The sequence below is a fragment of the Oncorhynchus keta genome, unplaced genomic scaffold, assembly GCF_023373465.1.
Source record: "Oncorhynchus keta strain PuntledgeMale-10-30-2019 unplaced genomic scaffold, Oket_V2 Un_contig_2990_pilon_pilon, whole genome shotgun sequence".
NCBI classification, from domain to species: domain Eukaryota; kingdom Metazoa; phylum Chordata; class Actinopteri; order Salmoniformes; family Salmonidae; genus Oncorhynchus; species Oncorhynchus keta.
In genome coordinates, this window is record NW_026286786.1 from 154,035 (window position 1) to 167,800 (window position 13,766).

At 42.9% G+C, this 13,766-nt stretch overlaps 14 non-coding genes across 14 annotated transcripts; all 14 read right to left on the minus strand.

Moving 5' to 3' along the window:
* Nucleotides 1-280: 280 nt before the first annotated feature.
* Nucleotides 281-444, minus strand: LOC127923495 (U1 spliceosomal RNA). Its single transcript, XR_008114512.1, has one exon. It is a non-coding gene; the product is annotated as a U1 spliceosomal RNA (small nuclear RNA).
* An 822-nt stretch (nt 445-1,266) lies between these two features.
* Nucleotides 1,267-1,427, minus strand: LOC127923492 (U1 spliceosomal RNA). The gene has a single exon (XR_008114510.1). It is a non-coding gene; the product is annotated as a U1 spliceosomal RNA (small nuclear RNA).
* An 820-nt stretch (nt 1,428-2,247) lies between these two features.
* On the minus strand, nt 2,248-2,411 carry LOC127923496 (U1 spliceosomal RNA). The gene has a single exon (XR_008114513.1). It is a non-coding gene; the product is annotated as a U1 spliceosomal RNA (small nuclear RNA).
* An 822-nt stretch (nt 2,412-3,233) lies between these two features.
* LOC127923484 (U1 spliceosomal RNA) lies at nt 3,234-3,395 on the minus strand. Its single transcript, XR_008114502.1, has one exon. It is a non-coding gene; the product is annotated as a U1 spliceosomal RNA (small nuclear RNA).
* An 822-nt stretch (nt 3,396-4,217) lies between these two features.
* Nucleotides 4,218-4,378, minus strand: LOC127923487 (U1 spliceosomal RNA). Its single transcript, XR_008114505.1, has one exon. It is a non-coding gene; the product is annotated as a U1 spliceosomal RNA (small nuclear RNA).
* An 821-nt stretch (nt 4,379-5,199) lies between these two features.
* LOC127923482 (U1 spliceosomal RNA) lies at nt 5,200-5,361 on the minus strand. Its single transcript, XR_008114500.1, has one exon. It is a non-coding gene; the product is annotated as a U1 spliceosomal RNA (small nuclear RNA).
* Nucleotides 5,362-6,216: 855 nt separating this feature from the next.
* On the minus strand, nt 6,217-6,376 carry LOC127923486 (U1 spliceosomal RNA). The gene has a single exon (XR_008114504.1). It is a non-coding gene; the product is annotated as a U1 spliceosomal RNA (small nuclear RNA).
* An 819-nt stretch (nt 6,377-7,195) lies between these two features.
* LOC127923483 (U1 spliceosomal RNA) lies at nt 7,196-7,357 on the minus strand. Its single transcript, XR_008114501.1, has one exon. It is a non-coding gene; the product is annotated as a U1 spliceosomal RNA (small nuclear RNA).
* Nucleotides 7,358-8,178: 821 nt separating this feature from the next.
* LOC127923497 (U1 spliceosomal RNA) lies at nt 8,179-8,342 on the minus strand. Its single transcript, XR_008114514.1, has one exon. It is a non-coding gene; the product is annotated as a U1 spliceosomal RNA (small nuclear RNA).
* Nucleotides 8,343-9,162: 820 nt separating this feature from the next.
* LOC127923490 (U1 spliceosomal RNA) lies at nt 9,163-9,322 on the minus strand. Its single transcript, XR_008114508.1, has one exon. It is a non-coding gene; the product is annotated as a U1 spliceosomal RNA (small nuclear RNA).
* Nucleotides 9,323-10,141: 819 nt separating this feature from the next.
* Nucleotides 10,142-10,305, minus strand: LOC127923485 (U1 spliceosomal RNA). Its single transcript, XR_008114503.1, has one exon. It is a non-coding gene; the product is annotated as a U1 spliceosomal RNA (small nuclear RNA).
* Nucleotides 10,306-11,092: 787 nt separating this feature from the next.
* On the minus strand, nt 11,093-11,252 carry LOC127923488 (U1 spliceosomal RNA). The gene has a single exon (XR_008114506.1). It is a non-coding gene; the product is annotated as a U1 spliceosomal RNA (small nuclear RNA).
* An 819-nt stretch (nt 11,253-12,071) lies between these two features.
* On the minus strand, nt 12,072-12,233 carry LOC127923493 (U1 spliceosomal RNA). The gene has a single exon (XR_008114511.1). It is a non-coding gene; the product is annotated as a U1 spliceosomal RNA (small nuclear RNA).
* Nucleotides 12,234-13,046: 813 nt separating this feature from the next.
* LOC127923489 (U1 spliceosomal RNA) lies at nt 13,047-13,210 on the minus strand. The gene has a single exon (XR_008114507.1). It is a non-coding gene; the product is annotated as a U1 spliceosomal RNA (small nuclear RNA).
* Nucleotides 13,211-13,766: the final 556 nt, after the last annotated feature.

The window sequence follows — 13,766 nt, forward strand, 5'->3', positions numbered from 1 at the left end:
CCAGATTCCGTCATGAGGGCGCAAAAGTATGCATTCAGAAGTAGGCCTTTTCCTTCACATAATCAGGACATGACAGGCATAATCACCCATCACAATAACAGATCACACACATCCATCCGGGTTATGAGAAGACAAAATGTATGTCTGAGGCAATTAGGTTGAGTTTTAACTTGCCAATCATCTGATAAGAACATTTCTCCTCAACAAGAAACTCAATTGAACTCTTGAGTTGAAACACATGTCAAATTAAATCTGTTAGTATATTTTTTTAACATCAAGATCAGGGAGAGCGCGAACGCAGTCCCCCACTACCATAAATTATGCAATCGAGATTTCCACATTTGAGAAATTCGCAGGGGTCAGCACAGCCGGAGTGCAATGGCTGAGCCTCGCCCTGGGTGAACCGCCTTCTTGATCACGGTGTCTCCCTTGCCAGGTAAGTATGAGTTGTACACGTTGGTAGAGGAGCAAATCCTTCCAGAACAAAGGTGTTTGACTCACGGTTACCACTTCTACTACTGATAATACCACATCATATTGAACAGGGTTTAATGTCGTTTACGAATACAGTTGCGGAGAAAGCGGAGGAAAAGCAATACATTTCTGTGGCGTGGTAATGGTTGACCAGGGAAATGTCTGTGTTGTGGTAATGGTTGACCAGGGAAATGTCTGTTGTCATGGTAATGGTTTACCAGGGAAATGTCTGTTGTCATGGTAATGCTTGACCAGGGAAATGTCTGTGGAATGGTAATGGTTGACCAGGGAAATGTCTGTGGCATGGTAATGGTTGACCAGGGAAATGTCTGTGGCGTGGTAATGGGTGACCAGGGAATTGTCTGTGGAATGGTTGACCAGGGAAATGTCTGTGGCGTGGTAATGGTTGACCAGGGAAATGTCTGTTGTCATAGTAATGGTTGACTGTGGTCTTAAATTACAAACTGTCCTAAAAATGATTTAATAATCTTGAAAATAAAAGACCTCAATCCAGATTCCGTCATGAGGGCGCAAAATTATGCATTCAGAAGTAGGCCTTTTCCTTCACATAATCAGGACATGACAGGCATAATCACCCATCACAATAACAGATCACACACATCCATCCGGGTTATGAGAAGACAAAATGTATGTCTGAGGCAATTAGGTTGAGTTTTAACTTGCCAATCATCTGATAAGAACATTTCTCCTCAACAAGAAACTCAATTGAACTCTTGAGTTGAAACACATGTCAAATTAAATCTGTTAGTATATTTTTTTAACATCAAGATCAGGGGAGAGCGCGAGAACGCAGTCCCCACTACCATAAATTATGCAATCGAGATTTCCACATTTGAGAAATTCGCAGGGTCAGCACAGCCGGAGTGCAATGGCTGAGCCTCGCCCTGGGTGAACCGCCTCTTGATCACGGTGTCTCCTTGCCAGGTAAGTATGAGTTGTACACGTTGGTAGAGGAGCAAATCCTTCCAGAACAAAGTGTTTGACTCACGGTTACCACTTCTACTACTGATAATACCACATCATATTGAACAGGGTTTAATGTCGTTTACGAATACAGTTGCGGAGAAAGCGGAGGAAAAGCAATACATTTCTGTGGCGTGGTAATGGTTGACCAGGGAAATGTCTGTGTTGTGGTAATGGTTGACCAGGGAAATGTCTGTTGTCATGGTAATGCTTGACCAGGGAAATGTCTGTGGAATGGTAATGGTTGACCAGGGAAATGTCTGTGGCATGGTAATGGTTGACCAGGGAAATGTCTGTGGCGTGGTAATGGGTGACCAGGGAATTGTCTGTGGAATGGTTGACCAGGGAAATGTCTGTGGCGTGGTAATGGTTGACCAGGGAAATGTCTGTTGTCATAGTAATGGTTGACCAGGGAAATGTCTGTTGTCATGGTAATGGTTGACTGTGGTCTTAAATTACAAACTGTCCTAAAAATGATTTAATAATCTTGAAAATAAAAGACCTCAATCCAGATTCCGTCATGAGGGCGCAAAAGTATGCATTCAGAAGTAGGCCTTTTCCTTCACATAATCAGGACATGACAGGCATAATCACCCATCACAATAACAGATCACACACATCCATCCGGGTTATGAGAAGACAAAATGTATGTCTGAGGCAATTAGGTTGAGTTTTAACTTGCCAATCATCTGATAAGAACATTTCTCCTCAACAAGAAACTCAATTGAACTCTTGAGTTGAAACACATGTCAAATTAAATCTGTTAGTATATTTTTTTAACATCAAGATCAGGGGAGAGCGCGAACGCAGTCCCCCACTACCATAAATTATGCAATCGAGATTTCCACATTTGAGAAATTCGCAGGGGTCAGCACAGCCGGAGTGCAATGGCTGAGCCTCGCCCTGGGTGAACCTCCTTCTTGATCACGGTGTCTCCCTTGCCAGGTAAGTATGAGTTGTACACGTTGGTAGAGGAGCAAATCCTTCCAGAACAAAGGTGTTTGACTCACGGTTACCACTTCTACTACTGATAATACCACATCATATTGAACAGGGTTTAATGTCGTTTACGAATACAGTTGCGGAGAAAGCGGAGGAAAAGCAATACATTTCTGTGGCGTGGTAATGGTTGACCAGGGAAATGTCTGTGTTGTGGTAATGGTTGACCAGGGAAATGTCTGTTGTCATGGTAATGGTTTACCAGGGAAATGTCTGTTGTCATGGTAATGCTTGACCAGGGAAATGTCTGTGGAATGGTAATGGTTGACCAGGGAAATGTCTGTGGCGTGGTAATGGGTGACCAGGGAATTGTCTGTGGAATGGTTGACCAGGGAAATGTCTGTGGCGTGGTAATGGTTGACCAGGGAAATGTCTGTTGTCATAGTAATGGTTGACCAGGGAAATGTCTGTTGTCATGGTAATGGTTGACTGTGGTCTTAAATTACAAACTGTCCTAAAAATGATTTAATAATCTTGAAAATAAAAGACCTCAATCCAGATTCCGTCATGAGGGCGCAAAAGTATGCATTCAGAAGTAGGCCTTTTCCTTCACATAATCAGGACATGACAGGCATAATCACCCATCACAATAACAGATCACACACATCCATCCGGGTTATGAGAAGACAAAATGTATGTCTGAGGCAATTAGGTTGAGTTTTAACTTGCCAATCATCTGATAAGAACATTTCTCCTCAACAAGAAACTCAATTGAACTCTTGAGTTGAAACACATGTCAAATTAAATCTGTTAGTATATTTTTTTAACATCAAGATCAGGGAGAGCGCGAACGCAGTCCCCACTACCATAAATTATGCAATCGAGATTTCCACATTTGAGAAATTCGCAGGGGTCAGCACAGCCGGAGTGCAATGGCTGAGCCTCGCCCTGGGTGAACCTCCTTCTTGATCACGGTGTCTCCCTTGCCAGGTAAGTATGAGTTGTACACGTTGGTAGAGGAGCAAATCCTTCCAGAACAAAGGTGTTTGACTCACGGTTACCACTTCTACTACTGATAATACCACATCATATTGAACAGGGTTTAATGTCGTTTACGAATACAGTTGCGGAGAAAGCGGAGGAAAAGCAATACATTTCTGTGGCGTGGTAATGGTTGACCAGGGAAATGTCTGTGTTGTGGTAATGGTTGACCAGGGAAATGTCTGTTGTCATGGTAATGCTTGACCAGGGAAATGTCTGTGGAATGGTAATGGTTGACCAGGGAAATGTCTGTGGCATGGTAATGGTTGACCAGGGAAATGTCTGTGGCGTGGTAATGGGTGACCAGGGAATTGTCTGTGGAATGGTTGACCAGGGAAATGTCTGTGGCGTGGTAATGGTTGACCAGGGAAATGTCTGTTGTCATAGTAATGGTTGACCAGGGAAATGTCTGTTGTCATGGTAATGGTTGACTGTGGTCTTAAATTACAAACTGTCCTAAAAATGATTTAATAATCTTGAAAATAAAAGACCTCAATCCAGATTCCGTCATGAGGGCGCAAAAGTATGCATTCAGAAGTAGGCCTTTTCCTTCACATAATCAGGACATGACAGGCATAATCACCCATCACAATAACAGATCACACACATCCATCCGGGTTATGAGAAGACAAAATGTATGTCTGAGGCAATTAGGTTGAGTTTTAACTTGCCAATCATCTGATAAGAACATTTCTCCTCAACAAGAAACTCAATTGAACTCTTGAGTTGAAACACATGTCAAATTAAATCTGTTAGTATATTTTTTTAACATCAAGATCAGGGGAGAGCGCGAACGCAGTCCCCACTACCATAAATTATGCAATCGAGATTTCCACATTTGAGAAATTCGCAGGGGTCAGCACAGCCGGAGTGCAATGGCTGAGCCTCGCCTGGGTGAACCTCCTTCTTGATCACGGTGTCTCCCTTGCCAGGTAAGTATGAGTTGTACACGTTGGTAGAGGAGCAAATCCTTCCAGAACAAAAGTGTTTGACTCACGGTTACCACTTCTACTACTGATAATACCACATCATATTGAACAGGGTTTAATGTCGTTTACGAATACAGTTGCGGAGAAAGCGGAGGAAAAGCAATACATTTCTGTGGCGTGGTAATGGTTGACCAGGGAAATGTCTGTGTTGTGGTAATGGTTGACCAGGGAAATGTCTGTTGTCATGGTAATGCTTGACCAGGGAAATGTCTGTGGAATGGTAATGGTTGACCAGGGAAATGTCTGTGGCATGGTAATGGTTGACCAGGGAAATGTCTGTGGCGTGGTAATGGGTGACCAGGGAATTGTCTGTGGAATGGTTGACCAGGGAAATGTCTGTGGCGTGGTAATGGTTGACCAGGGAAATGTCTGTTGTCATAGTAATGGTTGACCAGGGAAATGTCTGTTGTCATGGTAATGGTTGACTGTGGTCTTAAATTACAAACTGTCCTAAAAATGATTTAATAATCTTGAAAATAAAAGACCTCAATCCAGATTCCGTCATGAGGCGCAAAAGTATGCATTCAGAAGTAGGCCTTTTCCTTCACATAATCAGGACATGACAGGCATAATCACCCATCACAATAACAGATCACACACATCCATCCGGGTTATGAGAAGACAAAATGTATGTCTGAGGCAATTAGGTTGAGTTTTAACTTGCCAATCATCTGATAAGAACATTTCTCCTCAACAAGAAACTCAATTGAACTCTTGAGTTGAAACACATGTCAAATTAAATCTGTTAGTATATTTTTTTAACATCAAGATCAGGGGAGAGCGCGAACGCAGTCCCCACTACCATAAATTATGCAATCGAGATTTCCACATTTGAGAAATTCGCAGGGGTCAGCACAGCCGGAGTGCAATGGCTGAGCCTCGCCCTGGGTGAACCTCCTTCTTGATCACGGTGTCTCCCTTGCCAGGTAAGTATGAGTTGTACACGTTGGTAGAGGAGCAAATCCTTCCAGAACAAAGGTGTTTGACTCACGGTTACCACTTCTACTACTGATAATACCACATCATATTGAACAGGGTTTAATGTCGTTTACGAATACAGTTGCGGAGAAAGCGGAGGAAAAGCAATACATTTCTGTGGCGTGGTAATGGTTGACCAGGGAAATGTCTGTGTTGTGGTAATGGTTGACCAGGGAAATGTCTGTTGTCATGGTAATGGTTTACCAGGGAAATGTCTGTTGTCATGGTAATGCTTGACCAGGGAAATGTCTGTGGAATGGTAATGGTTGACCAGGGAAATGTCTGTGGCATGGTAATGGTTGACCAGGGAAATGTCTGTGGCGTGGTAATGGGTGACCAGGGAATTGTCTGTGGAATGGTTGACCAGGGAAATGTCTGTGGCGTGGTAATGGTTGACCAGGGAAATGTCTGTTGTCATAGTAATGGTTGACCAGGGAAATGTCTGTTGTCATGGTAATGGTTGACTGTGGTCTTAAATTACAAACTGTCCTAAAAATGATTTAATAATCTTGAAAATAAAAGACCTCAATCCAGATTCCGTCATGAGGGCGCAAAAGTATGCATTCAGAAGTAGGCCTTTTCCTTCACATAATCAGGACATGACAGGCATAATCACCCATCACAATAACAGATCACACACATCCATCCGGGTTATGAGAAGACAAAATGTATGTCTGAGGCAATTAGGTTGAGTTTTAACTTGCCAATCATCTGATAAGAACATTTCTCCTCAACAAGAAACTCAATTGAACTCTTGAGTTGAAACACATGTCAAATTAAATCTGTTAGTATATTTTTTAACATCAAGATCAGGGGAGAGCGAACGCAGTCCCCACTACCATAAATTATGCAATCGAGATTTCCACATTTGAGAAATTCGCAGGGGTCAGCACAGCCGGAGTGCAATGGCTGAGCCTCGCCCTGGGTGAACCTCCTTCTTGATCACGGTGTCTCCCTTGCCAGGTAAGTATGAGTTGTACACGTTGGTAGAGGAGCAAATCCTTCCAGAACAAAGGTGTTTGACTCACGGTTACCACTTCTACTACTGATAATACCACATCATATTGAACAGGGTTTAATGTCGTTTACGAATACAGTTGCGGAGAAAGCGGAGGAAAAGCAATACATTTCTGTGGCGTGGTAATGGTTGACCAGGGAAATGTCTGTGTTGTGGTAATGGTTGACCAGGGAAATGTCTGTTGTCATGGTAATGCTTGACCAGGGAAATGTCTGTGGAATGGTAATGGTTGACCAGGGAAATGTCTGTGGCATGGTAATGGTTGACCAGGGAAATGTCTGTGGCGTGGTAATGGGTGACCAGGGAATTGTCTGTGTAATGGTTGACCAGGAAATGTCTGTGGCGTGGTAATGGTTGACCAGGGAAATGTCTGTTGTCATAGTAATGGTTGACCAGGGAAATGTCTGTTGTCATGGTAATGGTTGACTGTGGTCTTAAATTACAAACTGTCCTAAAAATGATTTAATAATCTTGAAAATAAAAGACCTCAATCCAGATTCCGTCATGAGGGCGCAAAAGTATGCATTCAGAAGTAGGCCTTTTCCTTCACATAATCAGGACATGACAGGCATAATCACCCATCACAATAACAGATCACACACATCCATCCGGGTTATGAGAAGACAAAATGTATGTCTGAGGCAATTAGGTTGAGTTTTAACTTGCCAATCATCTGATAAGAACATTTCTCCTCAACAAGAAACTCAATTGAACTCTTGAGTTGAAACACATGTCAAATTAAATCTGTTAGTATATTTTTAACATCAAGATCAGGGGAGAGCGCGAACGCAGTCCCCACTACCATAAATTATGCAATCGAGATTTCCACATTTGAGAAATTCGCAGGGGTCAGCACAGCCGGAGTGCAATGGCTGAGCCTCGCCCTGGGTGAACCTCCTTCTTGATCACGGTGTCTCCCTTGCCAGGTAAGTATGAGTTGTACACGTTGGTAGAGGAGCAAATCCTTCCAGAACAAAAGTGTTTGACTCACGGTTACCACTTCTACTACTGATAATACCACATCATATTGAACAGGGTTTAATGTCGTTTACGAATACAGTTGCGGAGAAAGCGGAGGAAAAGCAATACATTTCTGTGGCGTGGTAATGGTTGACCAGGGAAATGTCTGTGTTGTGGTAATGGTTGACCAGGGAAATGTCTGTTGTCATGGTAATGCTTGACCAGGGAAATGTCTGTGGAATGGTAATGGTTGACCAGGGAAATGTCTGTGGCATGGTAATGGTTGACCAGGGAAATGTCTGTGGCGTGGTAATGGGTGACCAGGGAATTGTCTGTGGAATGGTTGACCAGGGAAATGTCTGTGGCGTGGTAATGGTTGACCAGGGAAATGTCTGTTGTCATAGTAATGGTTGACCAGGGAAATGTCTGTTGTCATGGTAATGGTTGACTGTGGTCTTAAATTACAAACTGTCCTAAAAATGATTTAATAATCTTGAAAATAAAAGACCTCAATCCAGATTCCGTCATGAGGGCGCAAAAGTATGCATTCAGAAGTAGGCCTTTTCCTTCACATAATCAGGACATGACAGGCATAATCACCCATCACAATAACAGATCACACACATCCATCCGGGTTATGAGAAGACAAAATGTATGTCTGAGGCAATTAGGTTGAGTTTTAACTTGCCAATCATCTGATAAGAACATTTCTCCTCAACAAGAAACTCAATTGAACTCTTGAGTTGAAACACATGTCAAATTAAATCTGTTAGTATATTTTTTTAACATCAAGATCAGGGGAGAGCGCGAACGCAGTCCCCCACTACCATAAATTATGCAATCGAGATTTCCACATTTGAGAAATTCGCAGGGGTCAGCACAGCCGGAGTGCAATGGCTGAGCCTCGCCCTGGGTGAACCTCCTTCTTGATCACGGTGTCTCCCTTGCCAGGTAAGTATGAGTTGTACACGTTGGTAGAGGAGCAAATCCTTCCAGAACAAAGGTGTTTGACTCACGGTTACCACTTCTACTACTGATAATACCACATCATATTGAACAGGGTTTAATGTCGTTTACGAATACAGTTGCGGAGAAAGCGGAGGAAAAGCAATACATTTCTGTGGCGTGGTAATGGTTGACCAGGGAAATGTCTGTGTTGTGGTAATGGTTGACCAGGGAAATGTCTGTTGTCATGGTAATGGTTGACCAGGGAAATGTCTGTGGAATGGTAATGGTTGACCAGGGAAATGTCTGTGGCGTGGTAATGGTTGACCAGGGAAATGTCTGTGGCGTGGTAATGGTGACCAGGGAATTGTCTGTGGAATGGTTGACCAGGGAAATGTCTGTGGCGTGGTAATGGTTGACCAGGGAAATGTCTGTTGTCATAGTAATGGTTGACCAGGGAAATGTCTGTTGTCATGGTAATGGTTGACTGTGGTCTTAAATTACAAACTGTCCTAAAAATGATTTAATAATCTTGAAAATAAAAGACCTCAATCCAGATTCCGTCATGAGGGCGCAAAAGTATGCATTCAGAAGTAGGCCTTTTCCTTCACATAATCAGGACATGACAGGCATAATCACCCATCACAATAACAGATCACACACATCCATCCGGGTTATGAGAAGACAAAATGTATGTCTGAGGCAATTAGGTTGAGTTTTAACTTGCCAATCATCTGATAAGAACATTTCTCCTCAACAAGAAACTCAATTGAACTCTTGAGTTGAAACACATGTGAAATTAAATCTGTTAGTATATTTTTTTAACATCAAGATCAGGGAGGCGGGAACGCAGTCCCCACTGCCATAAATTATGCAATCGAGATTTCCACATTTGAGAAATTCGCAGGGGTCAGCACAGCCGGAGTGCAATGGCTGAGCCTCGCCCTGGGTGAACCTCCTTCTTGATCACGGTGTCTCCTTGCCAGGTAAGTATGAGTTGTACACGTTGGTAGAGGAGCAAATCCTTCCAGAACAAAAGTGTTTGACTCACGGTTACCACTTCTACTACTGATAATACCACATCATATTGAACAGGGTTTAATGTCGTTTACGAATACAGTTGCGGAGAAAGCGGAGGAAAAGCAATACATTTCTGTGGCGTGGTAATGGTTGACCAGGGAAATGTCTATGTTGTGGTAATGGTTGACCAGGAAATGTCTGTTGTCATGGTAATGCTTGACCAGGAAATGTCTGTGGAATGGTAATGGTTGACCAGGGAAATGTCTGTGGCATGGTAATGGTTGACCAGGGAAATGTCTGTGGCGTGGTAATGGGTGACCAGGGAATTGTCTGTGGAATGGGTTGACCAGGGAAATGTCTGTGGCGTGGTAATGGTTGACCAGGGAAATGTCTGTTGTCATAGTAATGGTTGACCAGGGAAATGTCTGTTGTCATGGTAATGGTTGACTGTGGTCTTAAATTACAAACTGTCCTAAAATGATTTAATAATCTTGAAAATAAAAGACCTCAATCCAGATTCCGTCATGAGGGGCGCAAAAGTATGCATTCAGAAGTAGGCCTTTTCCTTCACATAATCAGGACATGACAGGCATAATCACCCATCACAATAACAGATCACACACATCCATCCGGGTTATGAGAAGACAAAATGTATGTCTGAGGCAATTAGGTTGAGTTTTAACTTGCCAATCATCTGATAAGAACATTTCTCCTCAACAAGAAACTCAATTGAACTCTTGAGTTGAAACACATGTCAAATTAAATCTGTTAGTATATTTTTTTAACATCAAGATCAGGGAGAGCGCGAACGCAGTCCCCCACTACCATAAATTATGCAATCGAGATTTCCACATTTGAGAAAGTCGCAGGGGTCAGCACAGCCGGAGTGCAATGGCTGAGCCTCGCCCTGGGTGAACCTCCTTCTTGATCACGGTGTCTCCCTTGCCAGGTAAGTATGAGTTGTACACGTTGGTAGAGGAGCAAATCCTTCCAGAACAAAGGTGTTTGACTCACGGTTACCACTTCTACTACTGATAATACCACATCATATTGAACAGGGTTTAATGTCGTTTACGAATACAGTTGCGGAGAAAGCGGAGGAAAAGCAATACATTTCTGTGGCGTGGTAATGGTTGACCAGGGAAATGTCTGTTGTCATGGTAATGGTTTACCAGGGAAATGCCTGTGGAATGGTAATGGTTGACCAGGGAAATGTCTGTGGCATGGTAATGGTTGACCAGGGAAATGTCTGTGGCGTGGTAATGGGTGACCAGGGAATTGTCTGTGGAATGGTTGACCAGGGAAATGTCTGTGGCGTGGTAATGGTTGACCAGGGAAATGTCTGTTGTCATAGTAATGGTTGACCAGGGAAATGTCTGTTGTCATGGTAATGGTTGACTGTGGTCTTAAATTACAAACTGTCCTAAAAATGATTTAATAATCTTGAAAATAAAAGACCTCAATCCAGATTCCCGTCATGAGGCGCAAAAGTATGCATTCAGAAGTAGGCCTTTTCCTTCACATAATCAGGACATGACAGGCATAATCACCCATCACAATAACAGATCACACACATCCATCCGGGTTATGAGAAGACAAAATGTATGTCTGAGGCAATTAGGTTGAGTTTTAACTTGCCAATCATCTGATAAGAACATTTCTCCTCAACAAGAAACTCAATTGAACTCTTGAGTTGAAACACATGTGAAATTAAATCTGTTAGTATATTTTTTTAACATCAAGATCAGGGGAAGCGAACGCAGTCCCCACTACCATAAATTATGCAATCGAGATTTCACATTTGAGAAATTCGCAGGGGTCAGCACAGCCGGAGTGCAATGGCTGAGCCTCGCCCTGGGTGAACCTCCTTCTTGATCACGGTGTCTCCCTTGCCAGGTAAGTATGAGTTGTACACGTTGGTAGAGGAGCAAATCCTTCCAGAACAAAGTGTTTGACTCATTGTTACCACTTCTACTACTGATAATACCACATCATATTGAACAGGGTTTAATGTCGTTTACGAATACAGTTGCGGAGAAAGCGGAGGGAAAAGCAATACATTTCTGTGGCGTGGTAATGGTTGACCAGGGAAATGTCTATGTTGTGGTAATGGTTGACCAGGGAAATGTCTGTTGTCATGGTAATGCTTGACCAGGGAAATGTCTGTGGAATGGTAATGGTTGACCAGGAAATGTCTGTGGCATGGTAATGGTTGACCAGGGAAATGTCTGTGGCGTGGTAATGGGTGACCAGGGAATTGTCTGTGGAATGGTTGACCCAGGGAAATGTCTGTGGCGGGTAATGGTTGACCAGGGAAATGTCTGTTGTCATAGTAATGGTTGACCAGGGAAATGTCTGTTGTCATGGTAATGGTTGACTGTGGTCTTAAATTACAAACTGTCCTAAAATGATTTAATAATCTTGAAAATAAAAGACCTCAATCAGATTCCGTCATGAGGGCGCAAAAGTATGCATTCAGAAGTAGGCCTTTTCCTTCACATAATCAGGACATGACAGGCATAATCACCCATCACAATAACAGATCACACACATCCATCCGGGTTATGAGAAGACAAAATGTATGTCTGAGGCAATTAGGTTGAGTTTTAACTTGCCAATCATCTGATAAGAACATTTCTCCTCAACAAGAAACTCAATTGAACTCTTGAGTTGAAACACATGTCAAATTAAATCTGTTAGTATATTTTTTTTAACATCAAGATCAGGGGAGAGCGCGAACGCAGTCCCCTACCATAAATTATGCAATCGAGATTTCACATTTGAGAAATTCGCAGGGGTCAGCACAGCCGGAGTGCAATGGCTGAGCTGGCCCCCTGGGTGAACCTCCTTCTTGATCACGGTGTCTCCCTTTGCCAGGTAAGTATGAGTTGTACACGTTGGTAGAGGGCAAATCCTTCCAGAACAAAAGTGTTTGACTCACAGTTACCACTTCTACTACTGATAATACCACATCATATTGAACAGGGTTTAATGTCGTTTACGAATACAGTTGCGGAGAAAGCGGAGGAAAAGCAATACATTTCTGTGGCGTGGTAATGGTTGACCAGGGAAATGTCTATGTTGTGGTAATGGTTGACCAGGGAAATGTCTGTTGTCATGGTAATGCTTGACCAGGGAAATGTCTGTGGAATGGTAATGGTTGACCAGGGAAATGTCTGGCATGGTAATGGTTGACCAGGGAAATGTCTGTGGCGTGGTAATGGGTGACCAGGGAATTGTCTGTGGAATGGTTGACCAGGGAAATGTCTGTGGCGTGGTAATGGTTGACCAGGGAAATGTCTGTTGTCATAGTAATGGTTGACCAGGAAATGTCTGTTGTCATGGTAATGGTTGACTGTGGTCTTAAATTACAAACTGTCCTAAAAATGATTTAATAATCTTGAAAATAAAAGACCTCAATCCAGATTCCGTCATGAGGGCGCAAAAGTATGCATTCAGAAGTAGGCCTTTTCTTCACATAATCAGGACATGACAGGCATAATCACTCATCACAATAACAGATCACACATCCATCCGGGTTATGAGAAGACAAAATGTATGTCTGAGGCAATTAGGTTGAGTTTTAACTTGCCAATCATCTGATAAGAACATTTCTCCTCAACAAGAAACTCAATTGAACTCTTGAGTTGAAACACATGTGAAATTAAATCTGTTAGTATATTTTTTTAACATCAAGATCAGGGGACGCGCGAACGCAGTCCCCACTACCATAAATTATGCAATCGAGATTTCCACATTTGAGAAATTCGCAGGGGTCAGCACAGCCGGGAGTGCAATGGCTGAGCCTCGCCCTGGGTGAGACCTCTCCTTGATCACGGTGTCTCCCTTGCCAGGTAAGTATGAGTTGTACACGTTGGTAGAGGAGCAATCCTTCCAGAACAAAAGTGTTTGACTCACGGTTACCACTTCTACTACTGATAATACCACACTCATATTGAACAGGGTTTAATGTCGTTTACGAATACAGTTCGGAGGCAGGAGAGGGCAATACACATTTCTGAAATGGTAATGGCTGACCAGGGAAATGTCTATGTTGTGGTAATGGTTGACTAGGAAATCTGTTGTCATGGTAATGCTTGACCAGGGAAATGTCTGTGGAAAGGTACAGGTTGACCAGGAAATGTCATAGCATGGTAATGGCTGACCAGGAAATGTCTGTGGCGTGGTAATGGGTGACCAGGGAATTGTCTGTGGAATGGTTGACCAGGGAAATGTCTGTGGCGTGGTAATGGTTGACCAGGGAAATGTCTGTCATAGTAATGGTTGACCAGGGAAATGTCTGTTGTCATGGTAATGGTTGACTGTGGTCTTAATTACAAACTGTCCTAAAAATGATTTAATAATCTTGGAAAAATAAAAGACCAACCCAGATTCCGTCATGAGGGCGCAAAAGTATG